At 44.5% G+C, this 5,303-nt stretch overlaps 1 pseudogene; it reads left to right on the top strand.

Annotated features, from left to right (window-relative positions):
- The first annotated feature begins 349 nt into the window (after positions 1–349).
- On the top strand, positions 350–3,489 carry LOC103089937 (UDP-N-acetylglucosamine--peptide N-acetylglucosaminyltransferase 110 kDa subunit pseudogene; annotated as a pseudogene).
- Positions 3,490–5,303: the final 1,814 nt, after the last annotated feature.

Here is a 5,303-nt window from a genome sequence, read left to right as displayed (position 1 = left end):
TCAATCATGTATTTCGTTTCCAACTGGACAGAAAACAAAATTTTAAAAAGTGTTTGGACTACTGACTTTTGATTTCTTCTAAAGCAAATGTATAGGTAATTTTTATTCCCTGATTAGGAGAATGGTGGAAGAGAGCAGGGTTAAGGATTAAGATTTCAAGGTGTGAGAGGTAGACGGCCAACCAGAGTTCCTAAGGTTCGGTGCCTGTAACTCTTGCCGCCGCTTAAGCCTGCCAAAGCAGTGATATGGCTGCTGCCCTCGCATTTTCTACCTCTAGATACATTCTTGCCAGTAGTGGCGGCAGCGGGACTCAATTACCCCCTTTTGTCACTCTCTCCAGAAGCTCCAGATGGCTTCTTCCGTGGGCAACGGGGCTGACAGCACAGAACCAACAAAACGTACGCTTTCCTTCCAAGGGTTAGCTGAGTTGGCACATGGAGAATATCAGGCAGGAGATTTTGAGGCAGCTGAGAGACACTGCATGCAGCTCTGGAGACAACAGCCAAACAATACTGGAGTACTCTTATTACGTTCATCTCTCCACTTCCAGTGTCGAAGGCTGGAAAGATCTGCCCACTTTAGTACTCTGGCAATTAAACAGAACCCTCTTCTGGCAGAAGCCTATTCAAACTTGGGGAATGTGTACAAGGAAAGAGGGCAGTTGCAGGAAGCAATTGAGCATTACCGGCATGCATTGCGTCTCAAACCAGATTTCATCGATGGCTATATTAACCTGGCAGCTGCTTTGCTGCAGCAGGTGACATGAAAGGGGCAATGCAAGCTTATGTCTCTGCTCTTCAGTACAATCCAGATTTGTACTGTGTTCGCAGTGACCTGGGGAACCTGCTCAAGGCCCTGGGTCGCCTGGAAGGAGCCAAGGCATGTTATTTGAAAGCAATGGAGACGCAACCGAACTTTGCAGTAGTTTGGAGTAATCTTGGCTGTGTTTTCAATGCACAAGGGGAGATTTGGCTTGCAATTCATCACTTTGAAAAGGCTGTCACCCTTGACCCCAATTTTCTGGATGCTTATATTAATTTGGGAAATGTCTTGAGAGAGGCACGGATTTTTGACAGAGCTGTGGCCGCTTACCTTTGTGCCCTAAGCTTGAGTCCAAATCATGCAGTGGTACATGCCAACCTGGCTTGTGTATACTACCAGCAAGGCCTGATTGATCTAGCAATAGACAGCTACAGGCGAGCTATTGAATTGCAGCCACATTTTCCTGATGCTTACTGCAACCTAGGCAACGCTCTGGAAGAGAAGGGCAGTGTTGCCGAAGCAGAAGGTTGTTATATTACGGCTCTGCGGCTGTGTCCCACCCATGCAGACTCTCTGAATAACCTAGCCAATATCAAAGGAGACCAGGGGAACATTGAAGAGGCAGTTCGCTTGTATCATAAAGCATTAGAAGTCTTCCCAGAGTTTGCTGTTGCCCATTCAAATTTAGCAAGTGTATTGCAGCAGCAGGGAAAACTGCAGGAAGCTCTGATGCATTATAAGGAGGCTATTCGAATCAGTCCTACCTTTGCTGATGCCTACTGTAATATGGGAAACACTCTAAAGGAGATGCAGGATGTTCAGGGAGCTTTGCAGTGTCATGCTCGTGCCATTCAGATTAAACCTGCATTGGCGGATGCCCACAGCAATCTGGCTTCCATTCACAAGGATTCAGGGAATATTCCAAAAGCAATTGCTTCTTATCGCACTGCTCTGAAGCTTGAGCCTGAGTTTCCTGACGCTTACTGTGATTTGGCTCATTGCCTGCAGATTGTCTGTGATTGGACAGACTATGATGAGCGAATGAGGAAGTTGGTCAGCATTGTGGCTGAGCAGTTGGAGAAGAAGAGCTTGCCTTCTGTGCAGCCTCATCATAGTATGCTGTATCCTCTTTCTCATGGCTTCAGGAAGGCTATTGCTGAGAGCCATGGGAACCTCTGCTTGGCAGAGATAAATGTCCTCGATCAACCACCGTATGAACATCCAAAAGACTTGAAGCTCAGTGATGGTCGACTGCGTGTAGGATACGTGAGTTCTGACTTTGGGAATCATCCTACTTCTCATCTTATGCAGTCTATTCCAGGCATGCACAATCCTGCTAAATTTGAGGTATTCTGTTATGCCCTGAGCCCAGATGATGGCACAAACTTCCGAGCGAAGGTGATGGCAGAGGCCAATCATTTCATTGATCTTTCTCAGATTCCATGCAATGGGAAAGCAGCTGATCGCATCCATCAAGATGGTATACACATCCTTGTAAATATGAATGGTTATACCAGGGGTGCTCGAAATGAACGAACTCTTTGCTCTCAGGCCAGCTCCTATTCAGGCAATGTGGCTGCGGTACCCTGGGACTAGTGGCACACATTTCATGGATTATGTCATCACTGATCAGGAAACTTCACCCGCTGAATTTGCTGAGCAGTATTCTGAGAAACTGGCTTATATGCCCCATACTTTATTGATGATCATGTTAATATGTTCCATCACCTGAAGAAGAGAGCAGTCATCGATTTGAAGTCCAATGGGCACGTTTATGACAATCGGATTGTGCTGAATGGCATCGACCTCAAAGCATTTCTTGATAGTCTCCCAGATGTGCAAATTGTCACGATGAAATGTCCTGATGGAGGAGACAATGCAGACAGCAGTTCTACTGCTCTTAATATGCCTGTCATCCCTATGACTCCTGTTGCAGAAGCAGTTATTGAAATGATCAACAGAGGACAAATTCAGATAACAATTAATGGATTCCGTCTTAGCAATGGACTGGCAACTCCCCAGATCAACATTAAGGCTGCCACTGGAGAGGAGGTTCCCCGTACCATTATTGTAACCACACGTTCTCAGTACGGGTTACCGGAAGATGCCATTGTGTACTGTAACTTTAATCAGTTATATAAAATCGACCCAGGTACTTTGCAGATGTGGGCAAATATTCTGAAGCGTGTTCCCAACAGTGTACTGTGGCTGTTGCGTTTTCCAGCAGTAGGAGAACCTAATATTCAACAGTCCGCACAAAATATGGGCCTTCCCCAGAAGCGTATCATTTTTTCACCTGTTGCTCCTAAAGAGGAACATGTTCGGAGAGGCCAGCTGGCTGATGTCTGCTTGGACACTCCACTCTGTAATGGACACACCACAGGGATGGATGTCCTTTGGTCAGGGACACCCATGGTGACTATGCCAGGAGAGACTCTTGCTTCCCGAGTTGCAGCTTCGCAGCTCACTTGTTTAGGCTGTCTTGAGCTTATTGCTCAAAATAGGCAAGAATATGAAGACATAGCTGTGAAACTGGGAACTGATCTAGAATACCTGAAGAAAATTCGTGGCAAAGTGTGGAAGCAGAGAACATGTAGCCCTCTGTTCAACACCAAACAATACACAATGGACCTAGAGCGGCTCTATCTACAGATGTGGGAGCATTACGCAGCTGGCAACAAACCCGATCACATGATTAAGCCTGTTGAAGTCACTGAGTCGGCCTAAATAACGACTGTGTGCACAGGAGAATTACCCATGTACCTGAGCCTCAAGCTTCTGGGCAAAGGGAACTACTTTTTCCTTATCTGCACAATACCATGTTGCAGATGGGTGACAGACAATGATAAGAAATAGCAGAGCCAGACTTGCTTCCTGCATGATCCTGATAGGGAGAGACACAAGAGATGGGAAACTGCTGTTCCGCAAGGAGTCTCCATAGAATTTTGCAGCAGCCAGGTGTCTGGAAGGTCTGGAAGGTAAGTCTGGAAGGTCTGATCTCCATTGGTCTTCCATGGATGGATGGTTAGTGTGGAAGGGAGATAGAGATTGCCCAGCCGTTTTGTGATTATCATGGATTGATTGAGTCTTCTGAATTAATATTTTTCTTTATATTTTGGGTATTGGAGCTTTTAAAAATGTTTGGTTTCAGGTATTTTTGTTGATGTCAAGTGTATATGATTCCCTTGAGATAAGGTTTTAAGCTAAAATATTCCCTGTTTTAGCTTCTGAACTCTACAGATAAAGGGGGACTTTGCCGGTGTAGTCTTTTTATAGGTTTTATAAACCACTTGAGCCTATATCAGTCATTTTAGTGTCTGACATAATGTTTGGAACTATCAGTGCTTTGTTGGCTTATAGATGATGGCTTAAATTCGTTTCCTGGTCCGTTTCCTTCTTCCCTTCCCCCCACTTTAAAAATTCTCCTGTAACTTGGCTGAGAGAAAACCAAGTCTGATTCAAAACCTGCCAGAGTGTTTCTCTTAAACACATCATCTGGTGCCAAATGAAGATTCTTAGGAGTGATTATTAATTATGAAGGGCACAGTTGTGGTACTGTCACTGATGATAATAATAATGGATTTTTGGCCTAGAGTTTTGGCCTATTTCACCAGTGTTTTACCGTTGACTGCCCCTCTATGCTGCTTCCAAAAGTGATAGTGTGTGGTAAGATTTTTACTTTCATTTCTAAAGTTGGTTTCTATTTTTTTCAGTGAGTCCTGTTCTTCCTTTGTCTTTCAGCAGAAATGAAATCCCAGGTAAGTATAAGTGTTCAAATATTTGATCAGTAAGTCACAGTTATCTCCAGTACATTAAATAACTTTCATCAAAAAACATGTTATAGGGCTTCCCTGGTGGCGCAGTGGTTGAGAGTCCGCCTGCCGATGCAGGGGACACGGGTTCATGCCCCGGTCCGGGAAGATCCCACATACCGCGGGGCGTGCTGCTTCCAAAAGTGATAGTGTGTGGTAAGATTTTTACTTTCATTTCTAAAGTTTGTTTCTTTTTTTTTCAGTGAGTCCTGTTCTTCCTTTGTCTTTCAGCAGAAATGAAATCCCAGGTAAGTATAAGTGTTCAAATATTTGATCAGTAAGTCACAGTTATCTCCAGTACATTAAATAACTTTCATCAAAAAACATGTTATAGGTAAAAAGCTCTGAAGGACCAGCTATGTGTATGATAATTATGTTTCCGACGTTCTCAGTACGGACGGATTGTATTATATACAATAACTTGTCTTCTGGACGTGGTCTTGAAGTGTTTAAGGATTCAGCCTCGGTAGTAGCGAACTGCAGTGCTACTTGGTTTGGAGTACAAATGAGACTTTAGCCCTCCTGGAGGTTGAGTTTTTGGTACTGAAAACCATAGGAATGAAATGATTGTATTTCAACAAAGGATCGAGGGCTTGAGGCTTAAACAAGGCAACATATGTGTGGGAAGCAGTCAGCCTTGGGAGCAGGCTACGGACATGCCAGGCTTCCTGCCCCTGCTCAAAGGGACTGTCCCTACTTGTTCCCCTCCTTGTTCCATTCCATGGGAGA

This window comes from Lipotes vexillifer, unplaced genomic scaffold (assembly GCF_000442215.2).
Source record: "Lipotes vexillifer unplaced genomic scaffold, Lipotes_vexillifer_v1.1 scaffold2941, whole genome shotgun sequence".
Classification (NCBI taxonomy): domain Eukaryota; kingdom Metazoa; phylum Chordata; class Mammalia; order Artiodactyla; family Lipotidae; genus Lipotes; species Lipotes vexillifer.
This window is presented reverse-complemented; position numbering and strand designations above follow the sequence as displayed.